At 50.2% G+C, this 15671-nt stretch overlaps 1 protein-coding gene across 19 annotated transcripts in view; it reads left to right on the top strand.

The window, feature by feature from the left end:
* ZFHX3 (zinc finger homeobox 3) overlaps positions 1–15671 on the top strand; it is a 514090-nt gene that overhangs the window by 455573 nt on the left and 42846 nt on the right. The gene's annotated exons all lie outside the window — the stretch shown is intronic.

Consider the following 15671-nt stretch of genomic DNA (forward strand, 5'->3'; position numbering starts at 1 on the left):
AGAAGCATGTGTGTTGGTTCAGGTTGCTGTCTTAAACACTGGAATCTTGTATGAGCATTTAAAGATACCATCACATCTGGACAACTTGACAAACCAGTGCAGTAGTAGATGTTTTGCAGTGGCTCAAGTGATGCCCTGCGCGCCAGCACGAGCTGTAGCAGCTTGGCACTGATTTCTGTTACTTAAGCCACACTGAATCGAGAGGAGGAAGGAGCTGGCTAGGAGTGGGCAGAAGGGGTGAGTGTTCCATGTCTGTTTTCCATGTCTCCTCTTGGCAAGGTAGATAGAGTGAAGGGCTTGGATGAAGCATTTGCTCACACAGATCATAGGAAAGGGATTGCAGCAAGAGCAGATGTACCTAAAGGGAGCAGTTAGGCTGGACGGAACAGGGATGGTACTTTGTTTAATCATGTAAAGGGCTAAGAAGTTCTTAATGTTCTGAAAAATCGAGGTCTCCTGAAGCCCTCTTTGGAGGGAGGAGGAGGAGAGATGACCTGGGTCAGCTGGTTCATGTGCTGTGAAGGTGCTGGAGCTGGGGGGTGTCAGCAAAAGCCTTCACAGCCCTCCTCTTGGCTTCAGACAGGACATTCCTCCATGACTGCTGTGAAAATGGGTAAATCCTACAGAAAAGCACTTTGAGGAACTGGCATTGTGCAGTAAACACACATGGAGACAAGGGAGGTGGTCTTGGCATAAAGAGTTGAGAAGGGACAGCAGCAGGAGCTGAGGGAGAACATGTGGGGGTCCCTTGAATTCGTAACTGGGTCACATTGCTGCTACGCCTGTGAGTAATGGGGTTCTGAAATACACCCAAAACACCCCAAAAGTGAAACAGGAGATGTTTCATTAAGAGTTAAATTCAATCTTACGGAAAAAAGTGCCCGATCCATGACCTCGGTGGCCCAGTGGAGTAGAGGGCATGGAACATGCTTCCCCAAAGGTCACGGTGACAGCGAGAGCGCGCGGTGACTGCCACACCACCCTGGGGGGAACAGCAGCTCTGGCAGCCGTTCCGCTGCGCTGCGATGCTCCGCTGTAGGAAAACATTCCGATTTCGAAAGGGTACCTTGGGCAGGGCTCTGGGTTGTGAGCTGCTTAAATGCAAAATGAGCAGAGAGGGGAAACCATCCGTGCCCTTTTGTGATAGACAGAACAACCTTGAAAATCTTGTTTACTTTAGAAATTTCTGTTTACCTTGTCTTTTACTGTATAAACCTTATCTTTCCTGTCTGGCCGCCTGGATTAGGACATGGCAGGTACTGGAAGGGCAGAAGCTGACAGGCTGGGAGGGAAAACGGTTGGGTGACCATTTAAAAAAATGTAATATTTTTAAAGTAAAAGTCTTGACAAGTCACTGAAAGGAAATTTTGGTTTACAAATATTTTACTTTAATTTTCTTTAAGCTTGCTGGTTCTTCAACAAAAACTGACAGTGAACAAGACACTGACAATTTCTTGATCATATTTTATTTCAAAGGTTAAGAATACAAGCAAGAATAAGGTTGCAGAAAGCAAAGCAGGGGAACCTCGGGTTAGTTTTGCAGGTTGCTTTGTCCTGAGATATTTAATTTCAAGCACTCTTTGAGCCCATTGTTGAGTCAGACAGAGTGGATGCACCTTACTGATGTGCTGGACCGGGCATGCCTGTGGGGATGGAGGCCAGGTTTGTGTGAGAAGCTGCCATACCCCCAAGTGGGAGAACAGGTGCTTCCATCTCCGCCTCATTCTGATCCCATTATGGTATCAGAGCATCAACTCGAGTGCAGGGACGCTCAGCTGTGTGGCAGGGCCATGCACAGGGATGGTGTGAGTCTGCACTCTGTGTCTCCTCCTCCTCTGTAATGCAGTGGGGTCTCTCTCTTGTGTCCCCATCATGGTTTTTATTGTTGTTTGCCAAGGGCTGGGTGGACTTTTCTCACTGCCTTTTGATGAGGGGTCTCTGGTTGTGTCAGATAACAGGCTCAGACACATTGAGCAGACACTGGTCTGTGACACTTCCCTGGTCTGTGACACATCTCTACCAGTACCCAAAGGGACAGTGACTTTTTTGGTCCTTTTTTGTGGCCTGGTGTGACAGAGTGGAGTCGCCCTGTTCCCCTCCCGCAGGTGCCGAGGTTGAACGCTGGCTCTGTCTGTGTATCTGCTCTGTGTGTACCTACTCACTGTGTGTGCAAGCATGTAGGAGAAAGCACTGCTGTCTGGGGGTGGTGCATAGATATTTGCTTGTGTAGATGCATCTCAATCTGTTGGAAGAGAGCTCTGATCACACCTTAATTAGTCCTCTAACAATCTGCAAAGGTCAGTGCCAATTGCCTGTTCATTTACATTTGTAATTGTGATGGTTCTTGATTGCACATTAGTTGCAACTCACTCCCTCCCACCCCGCAGAAGCACAGTCAGCCTGAGCAGCCACTCTGGGGACACGGGGACCTTTGTCCCTGCCTTTGCCAGCAGCTCAGCCCTCCCCAAAACTCGGGTGTCTTTTAGGGAAGAGCTTTAGGAGCTGACCTCCACTTCCAGTAAAGGGATGATGAAGTCGTTGGCAGGGAAATTATATGGACATCAGGCAGGAAACCCAATCCTCCTTGAACTGGATAATTAAAGACAATTAAACTTTTCTGCTTGCTCTGAGAAGTGTGCTCATTATGCAGGAGATGGGGAAGCGGATGGACGTTCAGCTGGTTTGTTGATCAGGGAGCACACAGCTTCAGGGAGGGGGTGTTGTCCTCTCTGGGTATTTTTGGACATCTATTGCTGTGGTATCTGGGCTGCTGCCATTGCAGATGTCAGCCCCTTTCTGCAGCAGCATCTGTGTAACGTTACCCATAAGCTAATTGATTTTTAATGATGGGGGTTTAGAGAAGAAAAAAAGCCCAAACCCATAATAAAAACCAAGACGTTCTCGAGATGTTGGATGGATGCACTTACAGCTCATTAGATAATGACAGAAACAAGAGTGAAACAACCTGCACCGAATTTTCATTCTGACTTTGGAAGTGTTTCTTTCCTTCCAGAAGGCATCAAGCACCTCAGCCCGCTCCGTAGCTCCGGCAGCTGCCATGGGGTCACCAGTTGGAGCGGGACAGCTGCTTCATGTTTAGAACGTGGTGCTCCTGCTCATCCATCGTATCACTCTCCATGTGCCACCCACACTCTTGTTTTCCTGTTACAGCCCCGCTGTTTAACCTGTGTCCCTCTGCACAATAGGTTTCCTCCCTTACCTGTTTCTCCCAACTCCTCCTGTTTTCCATCTCTGCTCTCCCTTTCTGTAGTGTCCTCCTGTGGGAGGAGCAGAGGTGCTTTGCCCACTCTTCCCTCTGTGTAGGACAAATATCCATAGGTATCTATCAGGTGTCCACACTCCTCGCCTGCGCTGCCCTCTGCCCGTTTCACTGCAGAGGACAGTTCCTGTGGTGGCCACATGGTCACAGCAGTCCTGCTCATCGCTGCCAAATCCTTGGCAGCCATCCCCTTCCAACACAGGGTCCTTGTTGGGGCCCTCGCGTGAGGAGCAGGGCCCGGCACTCTGGCAGCCCTTGCTGGACACCGAACACCATGAACAGCCCCTTTGTCCAGGCAGGAAGGGGGGCTGGGAGTGTCACCTCTGCCCCCCTGTCTGACCTCGCTGGAGCACCCATGTTGCTCCCTCCCACTGCCTGCCCACAGCAAGGGACCAGCCACTCCCTGCTCCAAACATGGATTACAGTTATTTTGAGGAATACCCTTTCTGCAAAGCTCTGCCCTGGGAGCCCCTGGAAAGCTGCTGGTTCCCAGGGATGAGGGGGAGGGATGCCCCAGGGCCCCCACTTTCCCTCTCCATCTGTCCCCCAGGCAGAGGTGCACTATCTGTCCACATCGCCCTTCTGTTTCAGTGTTCGACCTTCTGAAGGGCTGCAAGCTGCAGACTGAAAATCAGGATGTGAATCTTTAATGAAACCAAGTATGTAAACAGACCCAGGGTATAGCTGGCGCAGTGTTCAGATGAGAAAACCCCACATGGTTTAAAAATAGTAGTTCCCACCTCAGAATGACTGAATCACACCTCAACCTGGCCCTGCCTGTGGTGCCTGCAGACAGCAGGGTGCTTGTTTGGTGCTGGTACCTCTGTGCACTGAGTCATGTGAAACATTTCTCTCATCTTCCTCTCCCTCACAAGCAGTTTTGTGGCCGCCTCAGGGTAACAGGAGCAGGTCCCGTGTGCTGGGGAGCAGGTTTGGTCAGAGAGCTCCTAGGATGTGGTTTGCAGTGTGAGGTTTCTCTCAGACACAAAGTTTCTCTCTAGCAGAAGGGAGGCTCAATACCAGCCATGTCTGTCCATTCCATTTGTGACCTCTCAGTCCCTCAGTGTGCCCTAATGCCTCACCTGCTTCCTTGAGACCAGTGCTGTGATCTGGGGTTCCCCACTCTCCTGTCCAGGCTCTCCAGTTCCTCCCTTCCCTTAGTGGCCGTGCACTGGATTGGGAATTGTGAACAGCCCATCTGTAAAGTGAAGCAGACTGTGGAGAAGGGGAAAGGGGATGTTCCACAAAAACCTTCCATGAAGGAACCATCCTGTTATTTTCCTATCTTAAAGAGTGAGCAACCATGTGAGGCATTTTTCCTTCATGATCATCGAGCATGGAGTAATTCTTCTTGGAGTAATTCATGGAGTTGTTACAGCAGGGATGTGGGATGTGACTTTGGGGTGGATTTTTCATGATAGCAGACTCTCTACTTCCAATAGAACTTTTAAGACTTTTGAAATGAAGGTTGGTAGTGCCAAATGATATTTCTCCTTGCTTGAAATAACTCAAATTTAGTGGGATCTGATATATTCCACTTGGTCTCCATTAAAGGCAGTGTGGTCATTGCTAATGACGCCTCTTGCTCTCCAACATCTGCTGGAGGTAATGGAGGGTTTCAGAAAGGAATCATTAGTTTGCTTTTGTAGCCTCTCTCCACTTTTCCATGGGACTTAATTGCACAGCAATTAAAAACTTCCCAAAGCAGATCACCTGTATGGTACGTGCAGGAGAAGAGCACACAGAGTCCACGCTACAGCATCTATTAGCCAAAACCATGCTGCAGCTCCGTCTCTGCTGACCAAGCCCCAGTTACCTGGCTGGAACTTGTGGCCATTGCAGAGGGCTAGGGAAGCTGTTTCCAGGCTTGTCCTTGATTGACACATTTAATAATCTGCCAAACCAGGTGACAGCCTGAGCTCCTCTGTGCAAACACCAAGTGCTTCATCTGCATCTCTTGGGCTTTTTGCCTCTCCCTCTCCAAAACCCAGTACTGCCATTTCCCTATATATGATCTGTAACCCCCAAGGGCAGGAACCTGCTCAAGCTTTGTTTCCAAGCGCTGCTTGTAAATCCAACCAAACCATCAGTACGTGCATGGTCAGAGCAGTGCTGGGCACGCCACAGGTACGCGGGAGGTGTTGGGGCCCTGTCGCTTCTGCTGGGAGCCGTGTCCTGCAGCTGGGGGTGTGCAGCAGCTCAGTTGTCTGAGAAGGAAATCCCTCTCTGTCATCTCCTCAGACACAGGGAGTGAGATGAGGGATTGTCCTGTTTAGAGAAAACATTCACCCATGGTGCAATAACATACATGGAATAGCAGCAGAGGCAAATAGCCCTGGGCGATGTGTTGGGCTGATTGAACTCACAGCAGTTCTGATCTCCCTGCCAACCCCACCAAGTAACCCCACATGCAGGATTATCTCTTTGTTTTCCAAGATCTCATGTCGCATGTGTTCATTTAAAGGACAGCTTGTTGCCTTCCCCTTTGTTGGCTGAACCTTGGAATTTTTTCATTTTTTTGTGGATAGAATGGCTTCAGGACCTTTTACCTTTCCAGCAAGTTCCTGCCGGAGCTGCGGTACACAGGCTTCCCAGAGAACTGGTCACAGCACCAAGCCTGACAGAGTTCAAGAAGCATTTGGATGATACTGTCAGGCATGTGGTGTGATTCTTAGGGATGGTCCTGTGCAGGGCCAGGAGTTGGACTCGATGTTCCTTGTGGATCCATTCCATGTTGACATATTCTGTGATACTTCTGGCAGGATCTCTCCACTGGAGGCCATCCTGAGGCTGGGCAGATTAGGTGTGGGGAAGCTTTTGGTTCTGCTTTAGTTTCACACTGCTTTAATGGTCATTGAGATCCAGCAAAGGGGCTTCTGGCAGCTGTGGGTCAGGGTGGCTCCACACAGTTGACTCCTTTGGAGGGCCTGAGGATGTGAGGAGAGCCAGATGCTCTGAGAAACCTTTAGGGAACTTCTCTTTCCTGGTATTACCCTGTAACATAATTTCTGTCTGTTCCCTGCTTGCATCCTTTCCCCCCACCAAATTTTGGAAAACTCTATTCCCTTCCCAGCAGCATTTCTCTGTCCTTGTGCATTTGGGACACCATGGAGCTGTTGAGGTTTGGCTCTGTAGAAAGCAGGGATAAAATTGGTTCCCTTTAATATCTGGCAGAGGCAGATTTCCTTTGTTACTTATTTTTTGGGGTTGGTTTTGAGTTTAAAGTCAAGAGCATTCGTGCCTTAGCTCTGCTTTGACCAACCAGCAGCAAAGAGATAATCTTGAAAGGATATGAAAGGTTTAATCGTTTTAATTTTGTTTTTATTAAAGTTTATTGCAACTTTTTTCCTGTGCCCCTTATAAAAGGGGGGGGTAGCAGAAACCTACCCAAACCCTCAAGCATCCGCTTAATGAAACTGCACCGGGAGGCGCCTGCGGAAGGAAGCGGTCAGACGGCCGGGCTGGGGAGGGCAGGCCAACAGCACGCGGCAGCGTCACCCCGACGTGGCAGGAATCTCATAAACTCCATCCCACTCCAGCCGCAACTTGTCCCGCGGAGCTCATGGCTTTCATTAAGCAGAAAGAGAGGAAGCTCTGACGGCTGACTTGTTCCAGAATGTTTTTCTTGTTTGGCCACGTCTTAAAGCCCTTTCCACTTAGGAAGAGTAAGGGGGGAAACATCACCAGATGCTGCAGTACAACACTGCAAGGCTCCCAGTCCCTCTTCTGCTCTGCTTTTTATTCTGCATCCAAACAAAGTCCAGAGCCAGGCTGAAGCCCAGCTGTCAGAGCACAGCATCTCCCTGGGCTCCGTTTCCTTTGGGACCGAAGAGTGGCATTCCTATCCCTTGGTATTGCATCCCTGAAGCTCTGCTGCCAATGCACAGTGCCCTCTGCACCTTCTGCTTCTCTTCCCTGTTTCTCTTTTCCCCTCTCTCTCATCCAGGTTTAGATTAGGGATCTCATCTCCTGAGGACTTGGAGGTGCTTGTTGCAGTGGTGCGGATTAAATTCAAGACTGAAAGGCTCTCCTGTGTGAGGTGAATCAGTAGAGCCTTGAAGACATTGCAGGTACTGCAGCCTGGTCTCACAGTGTGTTGGAGAGGGTTAGATGTCCACACGAGTGACACCGGATTCACTCTGGCAGCAGCAAACTCAGCTCGTGATGAAGGTCCCGTCAGCACAGCTGTGCTGCTTCTGTCCCAGCCTTGTCCTTGCTCAGGTACTGTGTCCAGCCAAACCCCCTGCCCTGATGTTTTGATGGCAAGGAGAAAAAGGAAACCTCCAAAACCTTAGACGCACATGCCAGCCCTGATTTGTGACATTCCTCTAGTCGGTGTGGCAGCCGCTCGTCTCCAGCACCTTTCCAAAGGTCTGACTCTTGTAACCATTGCTGCGCTGCTGTTTCCTCCCTTCCTGTGCTACTGGGCTTCAAATTAAATATCTCTGGAATGAACATGCCTCCTGTGTTCCCAGGTTAATGAGTTTAGAGAGTTGCCTTGCTGCCGTGCTGTTGGTGTATCAGCTGAGTCTCTTCTGTTCTGCTGTTGACCAGAGCTGAGAGGGGCTGGAGCTCCAGCACAGAGAATTGAGGGGACCTCAGTACCTTCTTCCCTGCTGACATGTCCATAACACCCTGAGTGGGTACAGTGCAGAAAGGAAAGGTCAGTTATATTCAGCTGGACACAGGCTTTGTGTTCAGAGGCAGTGAGGATGTTGGACTGGTTTGTAAGTAAACAACCGGGTAGGGTGAGACCTGTAGTGACACGCTGATGTACCGTCCTGTTTGGAAGGTGAGTTCGAAGGCTGCTGCCACTGAACATGCCCATTTTGGGTTACAGGCTTCGTTGCCCTGTGCAAAAGATCTGTCCACAGGGTCATGCTCAGCACTGGAAGAGAATTCTCCTGCACCTTCCCCCCTTCAGGGAATATCCCTGCAGGGCATCAGCTCCTTTCCTGGTTGTTCCTGCCTTTTCCCTGCTGTGGTTCTGTTGTAGTTCATTCTGATGGAGGAGGACATGTCTGATGGTCCTTAATTGGCAGGACTGGAAGAAGAGCCCTCCTGCTACCCAAACCTTGCCATGCAAACCCAATGCACTGCCCGAAATTCAAAAATGCTTTGAGGTGTTTCTTCGGAGGAGACATTATGGGAATGGGAAGTGCTCTCCTCCTCCGCTCATCTGTAGGATCATGGACTTAATGATGAGAGATACAGAGCTTGGGTTCTGAAATGGATTCAGTTTTTCTGTAAGAGCCATAGGCAAAATGAGCTTCCATACATTATCAGGGGGATGATTTATGAAACAAAACTACAACTGCTGGCATAGGCCAGCAGTGACACCTGGCCTGAACCTCTCCAGCATTCCCACCTGTGGCATGCACATCAGAGCACTCTGCTCTGTCCCTGCTCCTGGTCCTCTGCTTGCCTGTACTTCTGAAATGCACTTACTTCCTTTCCCTTCTGTGAGGCCTATTGATCTTCTGGTGATGACCTGAACGTCCTCAGAACTGCCTGGGAAGGAGCTACCACATGCATTTATTTTTCCACTAAAACCTGAGATTGGCTAATAATGTGTCTGCCAGCACCAGTGTCCTGCTCTGGCTGCTTCAGAGTGAAATCTGGGGACCCATAAACAAATAATAACCTACCTCAAATCAAGGTCGCATCCTTATTCCTGCTAAAATTCAGTTCATGCCCTTAAGCAAGAGGGTTTCTATTTCTTCCAAATACTCAGTTTGCTTCTCTAAGTTGCGCATCGCCCTCACCATATATTTTGTTTTGACCTCAATGATTTATTGAGGCCACAAGTTCCAAAGGTTAATTGGGAGCTGTATGAGAAATTATTATCTGTATTTGCTTCCAGTTTGCGGTTTTTTCTGTGTTCCTTGTCAGTCCTCCCCAGAGTGGTGGGTGAGAGGAGCAGTGTTGGTCCAGCTCCACTGAACCAACCTTCACTTGGAGGCTCCTGCCAAGGCCACCTTCAGCCCAAGGAGCCTGAGCCCTCCCCTCTGTGTGGGCACCTCCTCCTGCCCCTTTTCAGCCTTTTTATTCACCTGTGGCCACTCTGTTAAATAAATAGCAGTGGCTTGGGTTTTTTGTTCTGTTCCCCACATCCCGACATGTGGTTTCTCCCCTATCAGCATGTCACGTGTAGGTTTCCATTGACCTGCAGGGATGTTCTGGCCTCTTGGAAGCAACACTCCAGGCATCCCTGCTCAGTGCCCTCCCTGCTCCGGCCTGGGGTCCCAAGCCCTTAAATCTCAACATTTCTCTGGGATGGTGTGTCTGCGGCTCTGCATGGCCCCTGCCATCGCTCCCCAGGCACGGAGGGCCACAGCCAGAGCACGATGTGCAGCTGCCCCTCGTTCCTCTCTGATCTTTGTGTTCACAGGGCAGACGCTGCTGCCCCTTCTCTGGGAACGGCTCTCACATTTGGTTACCAATTAAACTGAAGCTTTCTGGCCTTTTCCATTCCCCTTTCATGGTGATGAAGGGTGAATTAGAGCTGTGTGTTTGAGATTGTTCCCCAGCCTCCACTGCTACTTTGCTGCCTCCTTTGTGGCCAAACAATGGCATTAATTTGGCCTTTGCTGGCCGCGGGCTGGACACGCTCACCGCCCGGCCGTTCCACTTCACTTGTGCAGCCACCTCTCCTTTCCATGTCACCTACTCACTTGGCTCTTCCTGTTCTCCTTCTGTGTATGTGTGGCGTGGAGGGTCACTAGGGGTTTGTTTTGTGTTGGTCTGGCAGGGTCAGAGGCCGCAGCCCGGATGCAGAGCCACAGGCATGTGGACAGTGTGCAGCACAGACCTTCCCAGCTGAGCCACATTCCCTGAGCCCACATCTTGCTGTCCCCTGGGGCTCTGATGAGATTTGGGGGGGTGAGAGATAGGTTGTGACCCTCTCTTACCTCTTCACCAGTCCGTCCCTGTTCCAGGCCCTTGGGTGTTGTCCAGAGAAGGCAGTGACATGGGGAGAATCCCCAGGGCCACTGAGCCTTTGCTCCCCACCGTGCCATCCTCTCCCTCCCAGCCATGTGCCTGGGGAGCAGGAGGGACCCCTTGCTTTCCCCCTTGAAGGGGGGTGTGCCCTGGTGGAAGTGATCCCACTCAGCCAGCTCAGAGCTCTGGGTGGCAGCACCAGCCACACGGCTGCAGGGCCAGGGACGATGCTCGATTGGGACCATCTCGCGTGGGGGAGCAACACTGGTGAGAGGGAAGAAACAAAAAGAGGTTTCTCCACAATGACCAAGATCATCCTAAAATGGCAGAAGTGGGAAAATGCTGGAAAGGCAGCAAGCCCTCCAAAACTGGGTGCCACTAGAGGGGAAGGATCGAGAACTGGAGCAGGGAAGACCTGATTCTAGCCCAGAAGGTAATTAATGCAAAATAAAGGGCATGTTGAGCTCCCATCGGATTGCAGGCTGCTCCAAATGGTGCAAGTTTTGGAAGTGAGGACTCATGAAACGTATGGGAAGATGAAAATCAAGCGGAAGAGCACAATGCTTTTCAGAAAGGAAGGATGGTCTGAAACAAGCAGGGGGATAGTTTGTGCTGTTCCTTACCATGGCTGGGATGACAACACTGCATGCTCAGGAGCTGTAGTGGGGAGGAAGAGTGTGGTACTGGGGCCACTGGGGCCAAACTTGCATCTCAGCAGAGTTCTTACAGAGCTGACTGGGGATGTGCATTGGGAAAGGTCAGAGCTGTGAAATGAAGCCTTGTGTGTGGCAGTGCCCCAGCAGCCACCGTGCTCCTGCTAGAGCTGAGGCACAGCTTGCAGGGGAGCGGTGACCCTGCTGTGGTCTGAGCACTGGATCTCTTTTGTTTTCTTTTGAACAATGTGAAAAGGAGCAGAGGAGCTGGAAGCAGTTTCCCAGCCTGTTGTGGTGTGAGGCAGTGCCTGCCCTGGCTCTGCCCTGAGCAGCAATTCCAACTCACTATGGCCAGTGACACAATGAATGGGGGATATTCTTCACAGCCTGGCCTCCAGCCCCGGCACGCGACGTGTGCTTGTCACTCCCTCTGGGCTTTCGGCCCTCAGGAGAGCTGTTTCTACTGCTTTTGGCTGAGAGCTTTGCACAGGATGGCTTTTGCCTGCTGGCCCATGGCCAGGTTCGGACCCCACTGGTCTCCTCCCACTCTGAAGCACCATGTCAGGCGAGGTGACCGCCCATTGCTGGGCGAGCCTGTCCCCCGCCAGCCACAGCCACGCAGTGCGGGCAGAGCCCCTTCCTTCTGCACAAATTGGCAAGGACTAACCTTGTCATATCTAGCGCAGTGCTCACGGGCGCCTGCCTCCGAGGGGTAATCATGCAGGCATAAATTCGGAAAGTTGCTAAGCTATAAGCAGTCTTATGAGCATTAAAAGTGTCCTCTTTGCCAGAAAGGTCATTCATAACTTGGCTGCGCCGCTGATGTACAGTCAGTGATATTGATTGATTAATGTATAAAAAGCACCAAATCCATTTGCTTCTATGAAAGAGAATAAAGTGCAGTCGACTCTCTCTTTATTTTCACCTCATCCTTTTGTTTGAAGGACGTTTTTTTTTTCTCTTTTTGTTTTGCCAGCTAGGTTTAAGGGGGTTACAAAAAGCCAGTTTCTGCCAAGTAATGCGTTCACAAAGGGAACATTGATTCACATCAGTGTCGCTTGAATTACCCTTAAAGGTTTGCCAAGGAGTTGTTCTTATATTAACCTTCTGTTCATCAAAGACGAAATAAATAAATAAGTCATAAAATCAGCTTCACTGCCCACGCTGGAGTTGGATGCAAAACAGGAATTTCTGCTGTTAGGAATTTGTGCTCCAGGTGCTGCAGCTTGGCCCCTCTCCCTGGGCTCTCAGCCTTTTCCCTCCTGCAAAGCTGCTCCCCCAAGGCTCCAGTCTGAGCTGGGACAAGTGTTGATGGTTTCAGGGAAGGGGAGTTCCTGCAGGGGGCTGTTTTCGGAAGGATCTTGTGTAAAATGTTGATTTAATCATTGCAAGCATAACTGGAATGATTTCTGCACAGGACAATGAGGCCCGAGGCGTTCTGCCCTGGCCAGGTTTGGCATTCTTCTTGTTCACCCAAGATCTTGTTTGCTTTTCTGGACTTATTTGGCCACTGGTAATTAATTGCATGTTGTTCTCATTTCCTTCTGGTTAATTCTGAAGTGGTAGATATCCTGGTGGCCGTGGAGTTTTGTGCAGCATAATCTCACCTTCCTCTCTCCAAGTGCACCAGTGTTGCCCATCCCAAAGCGCCCGAGCCCCCCGTGTGGGCAGAGATGGGGCTGCGGGTGTCTGTTCTTTTTGTATGGTGGCTGGCCCATGAGTCCGAGAGATCACTGTCCCCTGCAGCAGGAGCTCTGTTGCTTTTTGTCAGTGCTGTTTAACCAAACCTTTGTGTTTTCATTTGGTCCCTGTTCCAGAACTGTGCAGTCCCCTGGGTCCTCCACATCATTTCAGATAACCTGAGTTGTCCCACTGAAAGCCCTGGCCTGTGGCTTCCAGCCTGGTTGTGCCTGGTGGGCTCCTCAGCTCCCACCTAAAGTGCTGGCTGGAGCTGTGGAGAAGCTCAGCTCCCAGGTTCTGATGGGGGCTGTGGAAGTGCTGTGCTGGCTGAAAAGTGCCCATGCTCACAGGTACCAGTGGTGTTACGGTGGTGCTCCGTGGTGGTTGTTAAGGTGGTGCTCTGCGCTAGCATGTGAGCCTGGGCATACCTGAGGTCCCACCAACCTCCTTAGAACTGCCCACGTGACATTTTTATTCCAGTATCTCTTACCCAGTGAAGAAGGATGATGGTGATAACCCTGCCAGCTGTGAGAGTGTGTGCTGGGGTGAACAGCAAAAATGGCATCCTGCGGTACCCCCGCAGGATGTTCCTCCCACGAGTGTCTCTGCCTACGTTTGCCCGCGCGGTGCATGCGCTGCAGTGAGCCCTGGACCTTGTGCTGCCCGTTTCACATCCCCAAGGGGCAAACCCCCAAATCCCAGCACGGCTGACAGCAGGGCTTGGCACCTCACATTCCCAGGAAGAGCCTTTTCCCCCATGGCCGCTGCACAATCCAAAAGAAGAATCATCCTATTTTTTTAATCTTTTTCTCTGATTGTGGGAGCATTGCAGCCGGCCAAAGCCCCCTCCCCCTCTGGCAAGGCGGTGGGGATTGGATCAGACGATATGGAGTGTGCATGCTGAGAGTGAATCCATTTTCTCTCCTCCATCTCCCCAGAATAAATTAGAATTTGCCTGATTTAATAAAATGGCTTCATCTCTCTGCCATCTTTTCTATCTCCCATGCGTTTCATCCCCACCCCCACTGCAAAATAATAGATCTCAGCTGTATCGGGTCCTGTTTGGGGCTGGCGATTTGGTGTGGGGACGATCAGCACCAGCACGCTCCTCCTGCCCAAGGGTCCTTCCAGGACAACACAGGATTTGTCCCAGTGTCTCCATTTCCTTATTGTCCAAGGCGATGGCTGTAATTGCTGTCGAGGTCAGTGTAATTTACTGTCCATCTGTCATTAACCTGCCCTCGAGGGGGGATGTGACTGCCATGCAGAGTGTTTGGGGACTGGGAGGGGATGAGGACAGGAATTGTACAGCCCAGATTTGCCTTAACGCTGTGCTCTGTAACTGGCACGTGTGTGTGGTGTGTGTGTGTGTGTGTGTGCAGGGAGCAGGGCCGAGTGCTACTGCAGACCCTGAGGAGGGGTTATTGTCCAAGTTCAGGTGGTTTCACTACAGCCAAATCTTATTCTTTTGCCTGGATCTGGTGGTTTAATTCCTGTTTCCTAGGCTGATTTTCTTCCTTTCCGTTCTGACACTAATTGCGCCGGGCGCGTTGGGAGCGGCGGCTGCTGAGCAGTACCAGCTAAGTGTTAAGAAAGGTTTTAAAAACAGACTGAACTCTTCCTTAATGAGGCTCAATCGTGCTCTCCTCCGGGTGGTTTTGTTTTGCTGATCTGTCAGTTTTTCGAGGATTTAATTGCACTTTTTTCATATTAGTCTTTGAAATGGGGCTAAGCAGCTTTCTGTAAAATGCAGCACAGTGCTTCCCTGTTTTCTTGCTTTGCTTTCATCATTCCAGGATCATCATCTGCCACTGGCTCCTGGGACCCCACAGTAGTAAGGAACAGAATTTATGACAACGAAGGGCAAGGCTGGACCACTATGGTAGCCCCAAAACTGGAAACCCTTCACCTCCTAGATCCTCCAGCTGGCTCCAGTCAGGTCATTGCTCATGCTAATCCTAGAAGACCTTCCTGATGTTGATTTTGATGGAAGAAGTAGGAGGCAAAGGAGGGTTGAGGAGCACTGAAGTGGCTTGTCCGGTGTAGCTCATTTCCTGCAGAAATGACACAAAAATGAGTCAGAACTGAGGAGTTCTGCAACACTCTGGAACGGTCGGAGCCTTCCGGAGCAGTGGAGGTTGGCAGGGCCTCTGGAAGCCACCAAGCACAGGTCCTGCTTAGAGTCAGGCCTAATAGGGCCATCTCTGCTGGGGTCTGAAGCACCTCCAGAGATGGAAACCCTCAGCCTTTGTGGGTCCTAGTGTTTAGCTGCTCCAGTGCTGGGAGTCCATGGCAGGGGATGCCAAGCAGACGATGTTGTGATGGGAGGAGGCAGGAGAGAGCAGGCGGATCAGCATGGAATTCTTAATGGCTTCACTTCCTCCTGCTCTCCTCATGGGACAGGTTGCACAGAGGCCAGGGCTGCCTGGGCCATCCCTGCTGCACACACTATTTTTAACCAATGCTTTGTTTTGCAGAGGTGCACAAAGCCGCTGTGGGGTTTTCCCGAGGATACTGATGAACAGCAGAGCAGTGAGAGCTCCAAGCCACCCAGCAGTGGCTCTCCTTCCTTAGCCTGTAATTCATTTTTATTTCTCTTTGCATTTACATTTCCTTTTTTCCACTTTTCCTTCCTTTCCTGTAGCTTTGTTTCTTTTATTTCTAGTCTCAGCCTAACAAAGCCCCATTTCTTTTCTCATTCCGACGTATGCCTGCCTCCCTGTGAGCTCCCAGCACACCTCTCATGAGGATGTAAAATCCAAGAACCAGATCTTTGAGATTTCAAAATAAAATAAAAGTAAACTCTGCTTTAAAAACACTTTAGCAGGAAAGCCAGGCTAATTGTAAATCAATGAGTCTTAAAATGCAGCATTGATCTCCAGTTAGAAGTTTGAAGGGGAAAGCAGTAATTACTGCACTGAAGGTAGATTTTTTTTTCTCTTAGCAAGTTCTGGGCAGAAGGAAGGCTCATTAGGGCAGCACTTCGGAATCTGAGTAATTAGTTTAAGAAGTACTTTTGTGGTGTTATTCCCATGGCTAGAAATTATCGTAGTCTTCACAGATTTATAGTTCAGCTCTGATAAGGTTTGTTTTATTATTGTGTTTGGTGGGGAAGA

This window comes from Pseudopipra pipra, chromosome 14, assembly GCF_036250125.1.
Source record: "Pseudopipra pipra isolate bDixPip1 chromosome 14, bDixPip1.hap1, whole genome shotgun sequence".
NCBI classification, from domain to species: Eukaryota; Metazoa; Chordata; class Aves; order Passeriformes; family Pipridae; genus Pseudopipra; species Pseudopipra pipra.